General features: G+C 41.9%; 1 protein-coding gene and 1 long non-coding RNA gene across 4 annotated transcripts in view; both read right to left on the bottom strand.

The window, feature by feature from the left end:
* foxp1b (forkhead box P1b) overlaps positions 1 to 16,374 on the bottom strand; it is a 174,930-nt gene that overhangs the window by 52,577 nt on the left and 105,979 nt on the right. The gene's annotated exons all lie outside the window — the stretch shown is intronic.
* LOC307084315 lies at positions 9,748 to 11,803 on the bottom strand. The gene is made up of 5 exons (XR_013812306.1): positions 11,692 to 11,803; positions 11,552 to 11,614; positions 11,097 to 11,207; positions 10,451 to 10,564; positions 9,748 to 10,045 (listed from the first exon to the last, which is right to left on the bottom strand). It is a non-coding gene; the product is annotated as an uncharacterized lncRNA (long non-coding RNA).

The raw sequence follows: 16,374 nt of genomic DNA, 5'->3' as shown, positions 1-16,374 counted from the left end.
GTGAATAATTAAGTGGGCGCGGGGGTAAAGGGGGTCCGCTCCTTTTTGTCTTGACACACTCTGATGGCTCACACGCAAAACAAAAGGGACACACGCACACACACATACAGTGTCTCAATTTACTGCACTTATGGTACACATACACACACTAACACACCTATATATATATCATACACACACACACACAACCATTCATACATACTGTATAACAAACACACACACACACCACACATATTGCTCAAACACACAAATACAGTATTAGACACACAGGCACGCATAAGAAACACAGACCCTGACACACACACACACACACACACACACACACACACACACACACACACACACACACACACACACACACACACACACACACACAGGTCTAGTCTATGGCCACATTCTCTTCCCGGGACCCGCTCCCTGGGGTGGGATGTCGGAATATTCTCAATAAAACACCTTCTTAGCAGTAATAGGCCACTGTTCTCATTTCAACGCTCCCAAAGGCCTCATGATAAATTTAGCACACACACACACACACACACGCACACACCCCTGTCCTCTCACACACACACTCCCGTCTCTCTCTCGCTCTGCCAAGAACCATAGCGTGTGAGAGCACACATAATCACACACACGCAGAAACACACGCATTGAAGCAATACAATCTTGCTACATTCACCTTCTACACATAACACACACACGTTCACATACGTGAACGCACACACAGAGTGGCTGATCTTCTGGTTGAACCATCAATGTGTCCCAGTGAGATGGTTGGGAGAGCGAGAACCAAAGAGGAGAGAGAACGAAAACAAGAGTGAGGAGAGAGTGTGAGGGTGAGAGAGAGCTAGAGGGAGACAATAGGAGAGGAGACGAAGAGCAATGAAGAGAGAGAGAGAGAAACCAGCGTGTGAGAGCCAGAGAGAGAGAGAGACAGAGAGAGAGAGAGAGAGCCAGAGTGTGTGTGCCAGAGTGAGAGCGAGGATGGTGTTATTATGCAGCGCCACCGCTGCTTCCTGCCTGACTCAAACACGGCTACAGTGTTGAGTTCATGTCTGGGCTCAGGCCGGCGCTCGCGGCTAAAGATAACGCTGTCGGCTCCGATTACACAGCCGTGCTGAATGTGCACGTGACAACTCACACACATGTAACGATGCATACACGCACACAAAGCCAAGGGCGTCAACAGTCACTCATATGTGCACACGTGCGCGCGTACACACACACATACAGGCAGTTGAAAGCCTCGTCTTCTATGTCGTAATAGTGATGGAGAGAAGAAAGGGAAGACGAAGAAAGGGGAGGAGTCAAGAGATAGTGGAGGGGGATGGGGTCAGAGGTCACCAGGACACTTATCTCTTCTTGAGAAGGAACCGGCGACCTGCAAGCATTTGCGGTGGGCAAACAAACAGGGTCTGTCGGTCATTGTGCGCGGCAGGTAAATCATTGTTTACCCACCGAGGCCCAGGGACAGGTGGGTCTCCTAGGCAAATAACAGCTGCTCCTTACAGTACAGGGACAACATGAAGACAGAGATATCAGCAATAACAGCCAAATAACAGCCCCCAGTAACAGCAATCCCCCCCCAACACACACACTCTAAACTAGGTGGAAAGTTGGCCTCATCGCTAGGATGTCCCTCCTTGAGATGCTTTGGATAAAGTCTTGACTAAACAGTCAAATTGTTAAGGGGTATAACAGCAAAGATGAGTTTTGTGGCGGTCTCTCTGTTAGAAGGCACCATAAGAAAGTCGTTTGGCCACTGTTGCTGTTTCACTGTGTCCAGTGGGCAGCTTTAAAGAAAGCTTTGTTCACTGAGCTGCCCAATCAGCACTGCGTCCTGGCAAGGCTAAATTCTAAATGAATTCCATTTGCATTATTATCATCACTATGATTATATTACCATGAAGCATGTTCCTAGTCAATGTTTTATGGATTGAATTTGACTGATTATTAGACTTAATGGTTTAACTGGTCAGGACTTTCTAACGTGAAGCAATTTGAGATTTTGTTTATTTATTCGTTGCTAAATGAGGGAACCAAACAGCTCAAGTTGGGGTTGAGCTAATCCCTGCAGTTGTGAGCAAAGTATGGAGCCAGCACATGAAGCCTGTACAAAATATTTCCTGATGCGTGATGCATGCCAGCAAACACTGAATCTCGTCTCTCCAAGTGTTCCCCACTAATGTGTTGGTTTTCTTTTTTTTCCCTGTCAAAACGAAAAATATTTTCCAGGCTTAAACAACAACATAATTAGTTTCCGGAGGTGGGGGCCCATGTCTTAAGACATGTTATTGCTATTGTGCAGTTTAATTTCCGATCTCTATGATAACAAATTTTGAAGTGCATAGAGCCCTGCATGTTGTACACAACAACCCATGGTTACATAATGCTGTTATGAAGTTGTTGGCAGTTGATGTTTGTTTGATAGTTTCAATTTGATAGCACCTTTTCTTTGTTAAGGGCATTATCGTGCATTGTAAAAGCATTTTGAACAGGATTATCAGGAGGAATTATATCAAACAGTTTTTTTTTGGAATCAAGCTTCGTAGATTTGCACATGAATAAGAAAAACTATAAAGCAGGAAAACAATATTTTTACACGACACAGAAAAAACATTGTTTTCTTTCAAGGTGACTTCATGATTACTGGCGGTATGGACTACAAAACATCTTGGTCACGTAAATTACCATACACCAACCTAGGATCTCTACATGAAGTGAGTGGAAAAATTCAATACTGAACTTCTCTTCCACATCGATGATGTGAGGGGGGTATTTTGCTGAGGCGGAGATGTAAATTGAACTTCTAAGATGCCAACGTTCAAACCCTTTAAACATTTCCCTTGCAAATGGTGACCAGTAGGGACATCTCTCATCCGAGACACAGAACGACGGCATCTTCTTAGAAAGAGAGAAGGGTCAGGCGCTGATGCAGATACTGACTCTATACTACACACCTTGTGTGCCTCTACCACTGACTGTCCCTCATCCCTCTCTATCGGCCAATTGCTGACCCTCCTGCCTACAGTGCGCCCGAATCACATGGCTCGCGTTGAGATAGATTGCCGGAGGACAAATCATACATTTCTTTAGATTAGAGCGTGTGTCTCTGTGCCAACGTGTTGGAATGTGTGTGGTTTCCGGGTGAGTCTTTAGCGATGGATTTTGAGATGGTGGGTGGGTGAGGAGAGAATGAAGGTGTGTATCTGTGGTTTGTGTGTGTGTGTGTGTGTGTGTGTGTGTGTGTGTGTGTGCGTGCCTGTGTGTCGTCTGGCAGGGGGTTCTGAGGGGGTGGTTGAGTGAGGGTAGGTGATGGATGCAGTGCTTGAAGGGAAACATCAGGGATCCAAATGAAAAAGAATGAGGCAGAGAGAAGAGAGGAGGGGGGGCTGGGGGGTTGGAGAGGGGCGGGTTAGAGAAGTGACAGTGCCGTGGCTCGGAGCATTAGGGCTGAGACCAAGCGGGGAGTCATCGTCTTGGCTGGAGGATGCGACGGGGAACCAAAAAAAATAACAACATCACAACATGACAAATTTTAATGGATGACCTCATCATGAAGGGATTATCCCAAAACCTGGTTGTGATCTCCGGTGGAGCACACAAGCATGATCCATGTTTCCAGGGATGACAAGGAAAACAAGCTCAGGGAGGGAGAGATGGGGCCCTTTTATCCCGGGGTCTCTGCGCGGACCCGGGACGCTCGGTGATGTGTTGATCATTCCTGACAGATGTTATCGGCTCAGAGCAACACGCTTGTCACAAGGAGAATTCATTACCTTCAGACCTTTTAGTTACAAAGAGGATGAAGTCTCCCTCAGAGAATCACACACACAAACCCATCCGGCATACATGCAACACATGAACGTGCACACACGCGGAAGCACACAGACGCACAATGACATGAATTATGGGGTGCGGGCATGAAAGCCTCCATCAATGCGGTTCCGAAATGATATTTTCATTAAACATCCTTTATTAATAACCTGTAACTGCGCACATAATAAAATCCATTAGGAAAGGGGAATAAAATAAAATAAATTGAGTTCCAAGTAAAGTGTGGTCTTAGAAATGTGTTTCCATGAAAAATATGTTGAAAGTATAAAGTGACTGAAATACACCAAAAAGGGAAAGGGCAACACCTACCACCCTCCCAGAGTTCATAAAGCTGTATCCAGCTGTGTGTTACCGTTTATTTAAACACTTTAGAGATGATGTTACACTGTGTATATTCTCCGCCGTTTACCTAAAAAAAAATCAGGATGAGGATAAAAAACGATTCTGTAAATCGCCAATGAGACAGATTGTTTGAGACCAAGTATGTGTGTGCCTACACACCTCGATAGTGGCTTATGTCATTTGAAAGTAGGTATTTTTCTAAGTGGGAAAGATATTTGATCCATTCAACAGATATTACGCTATGAATGACAGCGATCTGACATGTGGGAACTGAAGACTTGATCACCGATATGAGTATCGGTGAGTACCTGCCCAGTAGACGGTCAGGCAACAGCACTCTATAGAGACATGGTTTGGTCAGTGTTTCTGCACAACAGGCAAACTACAAAGTACCCTGCACTAAACAATAGCCTGACTAAAATGTGATTAACTCGGATATGTGTCACATTTCAAAATGTGTGAAAATTAAAATCTCTGTTTACAAGTATATCCCGCTAGCTCTACAACAGTGAAAAGCAGATCAAAACTGCATGGCCATTGAAGCTACTGTGTGAATGTAATACACATCGACTGTATATCACACAGGTTAAACTGATTTTCCATATGTGTACATTAGTGAAAGCTATGCAGACATCCTTGAGCTCTCAATATTTGGAAGAACATTGATTGAGGACAGACGATCGTTTTCTATCTATTCCTTATTCTATGGTGCAAACTTATTTAAACCAACAAGCGTTGTCTAAGTAGAAAATCGCTTATGAGCCACAAAGCATCGTAGGCTAGACAAAAGCATACATGCATCAATGACTTCTATCACCAGAAGCCCAGCTTGAATGCATTTATTTTACACAAATACCGCCATATACCTTCTAGACCTGGAAATGTCAGGAATGGTTAATGTATGAAATATAGATAATCTGCAAAAAATTGTATGTGTGTTTGCGTGTGTATGTGTATTGTGTAGTGTTCTATCTATAGGAGGCGTTGGTAGAGCATACCCTGCTTTTATCAGGCAAACAGGGAGGACATTATTTTCCTGGCCTGCCCATTCATGCTCACAAGGTTGTCCTGGATTTCAAGTTGACGTAAACACAAAAGGAAGAGAAAACGCTTCTTTAGCAACACTCACAAAGAAAACCAAAGAAGGGGTCAAATGTTTCTACAAACAAGCACAATTGACTCAAAAAGAAAAAAAACTAAATGTCATGAAATAAAGTCATGACAAGCATTGGCAAGAACATCTTCAATACCTTTGTCTTCTATAGCAGGTTGGTTGGTTGAGGAACACACTTCTGTACCTGCTGTATGTTCTGTTGAACAAAATACACCAATCAGACCTAGACTAGATCTAGACCTGGATTAGACCACAATCAGTCCTAGATTAGTCCTACACCAGATCTGGTTCAGACCTATTTCGAACCAAGATCATACCTCAGATCTATATCACACATAGGTCCACCGAAGATCAGATGTAGTCCCTGTTAGACCTAAATCAAACCAACATTTGGTCTAAGATCACAGATCCGACCTCAACCAAACCCTTCATCGCCCGCACCACAGTCTACGTGCACACTCGGCGAACCCCCCCTGGCTTGTCTCCACACCTCCCCCCGGTACCAGTGACATGACTAATGGAGGCCAAAGTTAAACACAACCGGCCCCCTGCTGGACAACACAACACACCTGATCTGGGTATTCTGTCTCTACCCCGCAGAGACAGAGGCATGTTGACAAAACGTCTCCCCCCGCTCAGATCCCACCCTTCACCCTGCACGCCATCTACCCAAGATGCCTTGCAGCACGATATAGTTAACCAGGGCTCCACCGCAAACAACCCCCCCCCCCCCTCAACCCAGAACGCCGGTCTACCACGGCGACGGGGAGGGGGGCGACAGCGAGGGACGGACGGTGTTGTTCCTAATTACCTATTTCTCCAGTCCTGATCCCGCGGCTGGCATAATGAGTTACCTGGGGCTGCAATCCAATTTGAAGTGATGACAAGAAAGTGATCCATGAAAAAGTAATAAGTTAAATCCAATTTCAGCTGCCGCTAATTAAATGCACATGGAACTAATGAGTCAAGCCCCGCCATTCTGCTGATAATGGTAATTAGCGGGGTGGGAGTCGCTGGCTCTCCAATGCACTGTGAGGTGTGAGAAGAAAGAAAAAAAAGAGAAGGTAGAAAACTGCAAGGATCCCCCCCCCCCCCCCTTTTTTTAATTACTCGTGTCATTTTATCAATGTTAATTTGCTGGCTTTTTGACCAGTCAAGTATGTTTAGCTGCTTGGGAGTGCGCCCGCGTGACACAGCTGTTTGTGTATCGGTGTCTGATTAAATGCCGCCAGGGGCCACGCGTGTACGGCAGAGACATCTTCCAGAAGCATCTATAAAAGAGAGAGGGAGGGGAGCCTAGCGCCCTTTTGGAAATATTAAAACCAAAGAACCGTTTCATGCTGATCAGGGATCGTCCCCTCCCCTCCCTCTCCTATCAGTACAGTCACCTCCTTCTCCTCAAGTCTTTTTGGTTCCATTAATGTGTCATGCTTTAACTGTTTTATTTAAAAAGGTGAGAGGGAGGTTTTGTGGGAGGAGAGTCGATGGAAAAAACACAGTGCTGGTTCTGATCCTCAAATGAGTAGAGCTCATTTGAAAAAAAAAAAAACAGGAAACAGAATAAGATAAGAAGATCAGATGGGTTTCTAACAGGGACAGGGGGGTCTGTACACCCCACGCTCGCATATTATCGGGACTTTTGATGGTTCGGCCCCCTGCGCAACTGGATTCATTAGACCCAAATGTGTATTTGAGAGAGAGAGAGAGAGAGAGAGAGAGAGAGAGAGAGAGAGAGAGAGAGAGAGAGAGAGAGAGAGAGAGAAAGAGAGAGAGAGAGAATATAAACTAAGCAAGAAAGAGTGATTAAAATAAGATGGTGAGAGAGTGAGCTAGAGGGAGAGAGGACAGGACTGGGGAGGTGTGGTTAGTGGAGGGAGTGGGGTGCAATTGCATTATCAAAAGACCACAAGAAGAAATGAACTACAACAGAAGTAGGAAAGACACTCTCACACAAACCCACAAGATTCCTGTTTATGCATCGACTTCATGAATGCGTTTCTGCATGTGCATGCGAGAATACATGTTTCTCTGTGTGTCTGTCCAAACTGAATGGCGTCATAGCAAAAACACAAACAAACTAGTTGTCTAGTCTTGACCTGTGATTTCCAAGGTTCCACCCAAGCACACCCAGTTTGATCACAGCACCACCCAGTACAGTCAGCTCTATTGGCACAACATGCCAAGGCAATAGAGAACACCCTGCCTGCCTTCACAGGACCTGGCTGGGGAAGAAGAAAAGATAAGGTCGAAGACATGGTGCCTTCACACCTCTCTCTCTCTCTCTCTCTCTCTCTCTCTCTCTCTCTCTCTCTCTCTCTCTCTCTCTCTCTCTCTCTCTCTCTCTCTCTCTCTCTCTCTCTCTCTGAGTGACAGCTTGGCCGGGGGTTTCGTATACATTAATAAATTAGAATATTAATCAAGGGCCCTTTGTCTAACCAGGAGCTGGTCGTAGTACTTCACCGGGTACCAACAACCAGGGGCACCTACGAGGAAGCCTTCCCCCATCTCTCCGTCTCTCTCTCTATTGACCTCCGCTGCACAACTCCCCGATCCCGGTAGGACGGAGGGGGGGGGGGGGGGGGAAGAGGACGACTGCTTAGCTTGATCCCTTTCAACTTATTTGAATCCTGACAAATATGCACACAGACCGAAAGGTCAGTGCAGTCATTTTTCATTCTCTAGAGCCGATCTGGAGACATCTGCACAACAAAGAGGTCCTCTCCCTACCTGACATAAGGCCTCGCAGCTCATTAAAACAGCTCCCCAATGTGTGTGTGCGAGGGAGGATGGGGGGGGGGGGGGGGGGGGGGGTGGTATTAAATGTTACACACACACACACATGGTCACACACATACACATCTCTATGTATATATATAGGGACAACAGAGCATCCGCATTAATGAGCAAATATGCCCCAAAGTCGTTTGCAATTTCACAGGGAAACAAACAACCCCCCCCTTGTTCAAACGGAGATAGGCATCGCTCCGTCAGTCAGCTCTGCTCTGGAACCAACGCAAGCGTACTGAGACACACTCACGACACAATCGGATGCTCGCCCCGTTCAAAACGGTGGTCGGTCCCGGTGGAAGGTTTGTCCTGCCTACCATTGATGCGACCCAGACAGACACTTGGCCACCACTGTGCTTCACAGGCCCTGTGTTCACTCTCTCTCTCTCTCTGGAAGTATGTCTCTCTCGCTCTCCTTACTGTGCCATTTCCCTTCCCTCCACACACACACACACACACACACACACACACACACACACACACACACACACACACACACACACACATACTGGTTTCCATGTTTGATGGGGACCAATGTTCTTGACATCAATTGCGGGGACCACCCTTTCTAAAGGTTCTACGGGTATGTAAAAAATCTGGTATAATTACAACTGCAATGTAAGCTTATACACATCTTCAAATTGTTGAATTGATGAAGTAGTGATTTGACCATGCTTAATGGGGACTTTGTAAAATCGAGTAAACATGGCTGATGGGGACTTCATTTACATATATTTTGCATAATTCACACAAATTCCTATGTGATTCGTGGGGACCTTGCAACAATAAGTACATCATTATATTGAAATGGCAAATTCCACATCTATATCCATATTACTGCATTTGGTAATCTAAAACCAAGTAGTATTAAGACAGTACATCAACACTTGATAAAATCAATCAACATTGCAGATTAAGTTTGATATTCCTAGGAATAACAATGAGAATTAAATTAACATTTATGGGTGAAGTAGTAAGTATCTATTCACCTAGTACAAAGGATTGAGAGAGGATAGAAACTGGATAGCAGCAAGTCAAAGCCTTCTAATTTTTTAAATGCTCAGTCACAGCCATTTAATTTCCATCTTAGAATATCAACCATAATCACCGAACTAGTTCTAGTCAATCACCTTAATCTAAGTAACAATTCTACAACTAACTACCTCTTGAATTCAAAGACATGAATCATGCATTTAAATTGCAAAAGTAAAAAACTTTTATTGAGGTCACTAATTTTTGGCTTTTATTGTCCCTTCAACAAAACTTGTTGGATACGAAACATCTGGAAATACACAGAATCATGGTAGAAACGTCCCCATATTCTTTTAAAATTATGCCCACTTTGGCCTTTCAGAGCAAAATGATAGTACTGAACTACTACCTGAATCTATAATAATTCAACTTCTTTCAATAACGTGGATATATACATACACATACATACACACATACATACACACACATATACACACACATAATACAATTATATATGAAATGTCAATTGTTAAAAAAATGATAGTACTGAACTACTACCTGAATCTATAATAATTCAACTTCTTTCAATAACGTGGATATATACATACACACATACATACACATACATACATACACACACACATAATACAATTATATATGAAATGTCAATTGTTAAAAAAATGATAGTACTGAACTGAACTACTACCTGAAATTGACATCTATAATAAATCAACTTCTGTCAGAATCACGTTTCAATTACGTGGACATATAAACTATTTTCATTGGAACTCTTTTTGCGGGACTGAATTCGGTTATGAATGTAGAATTTAAGGTTCTGCCAATCCCGGTTCTGTAGTGCTTCTGGTTCAGCCCTTAAACATTTCTCGCAATCACTCTTCCCAGGTACAATGCAAGAGGTGATGAAGCGAGTCATGTGCCTCTCGACTGCCTGGACCTCCGTCGGCTGCCAGGGTTTTTTCTTCTTTGCAGCCTTACCTTAAAGTGGGCAGAAAAAACCCTTTGTAATTCAAAGGGTTAGGAATGTGTGCTGGAATTTGGTAAACAGAATAAGCCAGCATCTACAGTAAAGCAGAAAGTAAACTTCTGTGCACTATACTTATGGATAAAATAACATTTTCAGTCAAACATTGATTAGTGCATTCTGCCACTTGAACTCAGCTGAAATAAAACTGGGGAAAAGGAACAGATAAAAGGAATAAAAATAAATTGTGCAATCTGTTTATACATTCATGAAAACGTGAATTTGTAATTTATCATGTTCTTTTTAACATTTTTGATCCTGTGTTTGCAGGAGTTTGTTGCAAGGCTGCTAGAGAGATTGAGCAAAATAGTCTAGTAGACATGTCTCATAGAAAATGTAGAACTGTGTAAAGAGGTCACCTTGAGAGGAAGGCCTCATAGCGCTGACTTCTTCCGGCATTTCAACCAACGGCTGTTGTCTGCGTTTCTTGGTTGGTGGCATTTCAGGGCTCTCGGTGTGAAGGAGAGTCTCTTCTGTTGATGGTTTTATAAAAAATAATCAAAATTCAACATTATCAGAAAGACATACTTTACATGAACTATAGAATGCTGACAATACCCAATTGATGTCCTTTTTGCATGAATGTTTTTTGTTTTATTAGTGAAAGTACATTCAATCATTAAAGTTGTTGATGAGGAAAAATAGGTGCACAACAAACTGCCATCACAAAGAACCAAGTGCCAACCGACTCGAGGTCAACTTTACCTGAGGAGGCCATACAGTTAAGGTTATTTAAGGAGTTATGTATGATTTAAGTATGCCCTGGATTATGTTCGATTATTTGTGTCATCTTAGCTTTCAATTTCCAAACATATTCCATAAATCCGCCAATGATATGCATATGCTATGAAAATACATTAATGACAATTCATCCCACAACATGCCCCCAAGTCTGAAAGTACATACCATTAACAGATTAACAGTTACATAGGTAAACAAGTAAGACAAGTTTGATAACTCCTTTGTGACAAGTTGTTTATCAGAGGTTGCGGTATAAAAATTCACCTTGGGAGGAAGGCCTCATAGCACCGACTTCTTCCAGCATTTCAACCAACGGCCGTTGGCTGCGTTTCTTAGTTGGTGGCATTTCAGGGCTCTCGGTATGAGGAGTCACTTCTGCTGATGTTTTATGGAAAATAATCAAAATTCAACATTACCAGAAAGACACATACTTTATATATATTATAGCTTGCTGACAAAACCCAATTGATGTCATTTTTCAGAGGAATGCTTGTTGTATTTAGTCTAAACAAGTGCATTCACTCATTAAAGTTGTTGATGGGTTAGAAATAACCAAGTGCCAACTTTACCTAAGCAGACCATACAGTCAAGAGTTTGAGGACTTACGTTTGATTAAGGTACACCATGGATTATGTTAGTTTCTTAGCATGATTTTAGCTTTCAATTCCCAAATAGTTATTCCATGTCCCCAAATGACACTTACAACTGACATTACATACCATCAACAGTAGATGAACTGTTTGCTCCATGTATGCTTTCGTCTTCACTTTCAAGAACCTTTTCTGTGGAATTCATACAAAGTTAGCATTACCATAGCGTTACCATTGATATCAAAACACACACAAAAAAAAAGACCTACCATCTGGTTCTATCCCAATTTGATCCAAGTTCTTTCCATGAAATTCAGCTAATCTTCCTTGCTCAAGTGCCATTAAAAGTTTGCTGATCTTGGCGAGTTGCAGGGTTTTCTCAGGTAGTCTATAGTATTCCCGGTGTATTCTAATATCATGGCCTAGAAAGTTGGCCAACTGGTCCATTTCTGTGTCCGTCATGTTCAGCACAGTTGAAAGAGTAGCAGCATGCTTTCTTAGTCTTGTCGAGGTCAGTGACTTGGGACACTTCGCACCACAGACTTTTGCAAAGCCACGGATGCAGTCTGAACCACGAAAATGTGTCATGGCTTCTGGTCTTGAAAACATGTGACAATTGTCTTTGAGAACACCACAAGCCTCCCTCTGCTTAACAAGCAGTTCTAGTGCACAAAGCATTTTGGGAGTCAGAAGAATTGGAACCGGGCGACCACGTTTTTCTGGCCAAACACTAAATAAAAGGGGTGTTGTGGGGACATTTCAAACACAATGTTAATGTTCCATGTGGGGACCAGTTGTCTCTAATGTCTCACCCAAGCTTCTAGCCAAACACTAACTAAAAGGTGTGTTGTGGGGACGTCGTGAGGGTCCAGAATAGAGTGATAATTAACCAAGAAAAAAAGGTCCCTCTGAAGGTTAAAATATCTTTTGAATATCCCACTACCATACATCTTATAGTGGCATTACATTAAACTGTTTGGCTGTATTCATTTAATTCAGAACACCAAAATATTCTTCCTTTCCTATTTTGGCTAGCTTTAACCCATTTGTACCGGCAGCTGGGCGGCGCAACAGCTGGTACAAATGGGTTAAACACAAAAACTAAAAAAGCAAGGCTGTCAGAGACTATAATTACATTTGAAGTGATAAACATGAATGTACCTGTTGAGTGATTTTTGGATGAGTAGCATCCTCCAATTTGGTATTTGACAGGACAGGATTCGACTCCCCTTCTAGCAGGGCATTGTCTCCAACTTCAGTCAACTGTAAAAAAAAACAAACAAAAAAAACACCACATTTAACAATGAATATTTTACAATCTGAAGACATACGGAACACGTCTCCAATGTCTCACCCAAGCTTCTAGCCAAACACTAACTAAAAGGCGTGTTGTGGGGACATTTCAAACACAATGTTAATGTTCCATGTGGGGACCAGTTGTCTCACCCAAGCTTCTGGCCAAACACTAAATAAAAAGGCGTGTTGTGGGGACATTTCAAACACAATGTTAATGTTCCATGTGGGGACCAGCTGTCTCTAATGTCTCACCCAAGCTTCTAGCCAAACACTAACTAAAAGGTGTGTTGTGGGGACGTCGTGAGGGTCCAGAATAGAGTGATAATTAACCAAGAATAAAAGGTCCCTCTGAAGGTTAAAATATCTTTTGAATATCCCACTACCATACATCTTATAGTGGCATTACATTAAACTGTTTGGCTGTATTCATTTAATTCAGAACACCAAAATATTCTTCCTTTCCAATTTTGGCTAGCTTTAAACACAAAAACTAAAAAAGCAAGGCTATGAGAGACTATAATTACATTTGAAGTGATAAACATGAATGTACCTGTTGAGTGAGTTTTGGATGAGTAGCATCATCCACTTCGGTATTTGAAAGGACAGGGTTCGAGTGCCCTTCCAGCAGGGCATTGTCTCCAACTTTGGTCAACTGTAAAAAAAAAAAAAAAACACATTTAACAATGAATATTTTACAATCTGAAGACATACGGAACATGTCAATTTGATGTCCACACTGTAAGACATGATTAAGATTGACTACTGATTCCGACAAAAACTTTTGGATGAGATGCATGCCGATATACACCAGGCTGCATAGAAAAACAACTATACATTCATATTCAAAATATTTGTTCCGGCCCAGCCCAGTTCTGTCTGCGTTCACACTTCTTTGATAACAGGCTTTGTGGGGACATTTCAAACACATTGTAATGTTCCTTGTGGGGACCAGTTTTCTCCAATGTCTCACCCAAGCTTCTAGCCAAACACTAACTAAATGGCGTGTTGTGGGGACATTTCAAACACAATGTTAATGTTCCATGTGGGGACCAGTTGTCTCTAATGTCTCACCCAAGCTTCTAGCCAAACACTAACTAAAAGGTGTGTTGTGGGGACGTCGTGAGGGTCCAGAATAGAGTGATAATTAACCAAGAAAAAAAGGTCCCTCTGAAGGTTAAAATATCTTTTGAATATCCCACTACCATACATCTTATAGTGGCATTACATTAAACTGTTTGGCTGTATTCATTTAATTCAGAACACCAAAATATTCTTCCTTTCCTATTTTGGCTAGCTTTAACCCATTTGTACCGGCAGCTGGGCGGCGCAACAGCTGGTACAAATGGGTTAAACACAAAAACTAAAAAAGCAAGGCTGTGAGAGACTATAATTACATTTGAAGTGATAAACATGAATGTACCTGTTGAGTGATTTTTGGATGAGTAGCATCCTCCAATTTGGTATTTGACAGGACAGGATTCGACTCCCCTTCTAGCAGGGCATTGTCTCAAACTTCAGTCAACTGTAAAAAAAAAAAAAAAAAAAAAAACACCACATTTAACAATGAATATTTTACAATCTGAAGACATACGGAACACGTCTCCAATGTCTCACCCAAGCTTCTAGCCAAACACTAACTAAAAGGCGTGTTGTGGGGACATTTCAAACACAATGTTAATGTTCCATGTGGGGACCAGTTGTCTCACCCAAGCTTCTGGCCAAACACTAAATAAAAAGGCGTGTTGTGGGGACATTTCAAACACAATGTTAATGTTCCATGTGGGGACCAGTTGTCTCTAATGTCTCACCCAAGCTTCTAGCCAAACACTAACTAAAAGGTGTGTTGTGGGGACGTCGTGAGGGTCCAGAATAGAGTGATAATTAACCAAGAAAAAAAGGTCCCTCTGAAGGTTAAAATATCTTTTGAATATCCCACTACCATACATCTTATAGTGGCATTACATTAAACTGTTTGGCTGTATTCATTTAATTCAGAACACCAAAATATTCTTCCTTTCCTATTTTGGCTAGCTTTAACCCATTTGTACCGGCAGCTGGGCGGCGCAACAGCTGGTACAAATGGGTTAAACACAAAAACTAAAAAAGCAAGGCTGTGAGAGACTATAATTACATTTGAAGTGATAAACATGAATGTACCTGTTGAGTGAGTTTTGGATGAGTAGCATCATCCACTTCGGTATTTGACTGGACAGGATTCAAGGCCCCTTCCAGCATGGCATTGTCTCCAACTTTGGTCATCTGTAAAAAGACACATTTAACAATGAATATTTTACAATCTAAAAACAGAAAACATGTACATTTGATTTCCACACTGTAAAACATGATTAAGATTGACGACTGATTCCGACAATCTCTTGGATGAGATGCATGAAGATATACACCAGGCCGCAGAGAAAAACAACTTTACATAGTAAAAATATATGTTCCTGCCCATCCCAGCTCTCTGCGTTCACACTTCTTTAATAACAGGCTTTGTGGGGACATTTCAAACACATTGCAATATTCCTTGTGGGTACCAGTTGTCTCAAATGTTTCACCTAAGCTTCTAGCTAAACACTAAATAAAAGGCTTGTTGTGGGGTTGTGAGTGTCCAGAATAGAGAAATAAACCAAGAAAGAGAGACCCTCAGAAGGTTAATATATATTTTAAATATCCCACTACCATACATCTTATATTTCCTATTGTCGCTACCTTTAAATACAACTAAAAAAGCAAGCCTATGAGAGAGAATAACAACATTTGAAGTGGTAAACATGAATATACCTTTTGAGTGATGTTTGGATGAGTAGCATCATCCACTTCAGTATTTGCCAGGACAACAGGATGCAAATCTTCCACCAGCAGTGCATTTGCGCCAACTGTGGTCGTCTGCAAGACATACATTTCACAATGACAATCATTTACAACATGAAAGCACCATAATTTGACGTCACTGTATAATACGCAATAAGTTTGATGACTGCCATGGAAAAAAATCTGTTGGATGACGTAACTTTTGTGCTCGTATTGTTTGCTCCTGTTGGTATTTTACTTGGGGGACAAATCGTGGATTTGATACTTAAGCCACTTGTATGTTTACTCAAGTAGGAATAAACAAATGAGTTAAACATATTTAAATAGTCATTTGATACATTATGTAAACTGTAATTGCGCCACTTACTTCTGTTCTCCATGGGCAGTCTTCACCTCCGTAATCGTATGAAATTTCTTCTCCTCGTTTTATGTCCATAAGGGCAAACAAACAAAGATGTGGGCTACCATTTACATCAATATTTTTCATTTTACAGTTTGGACGCCTGTGTTCATCGTTAACCAGGCGCCCAAGTGATCCATCATCTCTGGTGGCATCGATACTAAAAAGATGAAACATGAGGAAAGGGGAAAAACATCAAGTAAATGTCATCTTCAAGTTCATTGAAAAATAATTGCTAGTATACTGACTCCTGACAAATATAGTTACAATGCAGGACCACATGACTCAATCAGTTAACGACTGTCAACTTCAGTCATATTTAACAGACAATGTATACCACAAAATCAGAGCCTCACCTTAATTATAGTATAGAGTATAGTTTAGGTGCAACTTAAATACTTACCACCATGTTTTCCCTCTCCACTTAAACATGAAAATAAAT

Source organism: Pollachius pollachius (genome assembly GCF_949987615.1).
Source record: "Pollachius pollachius genome assembly, chromosome: 12".
In the NCBI taxonomy this organism is placed as follows: Eukaryota; Metazoa; Chordata; class Actinopteri; order Gadiformes; family Gadidae; genus Pollachius; species Pollachius pollachius.
Note: the sequence above shows the minus strand (reverse complement) of the source record. Positions and strands in the feature narration are given on the sequence as shown.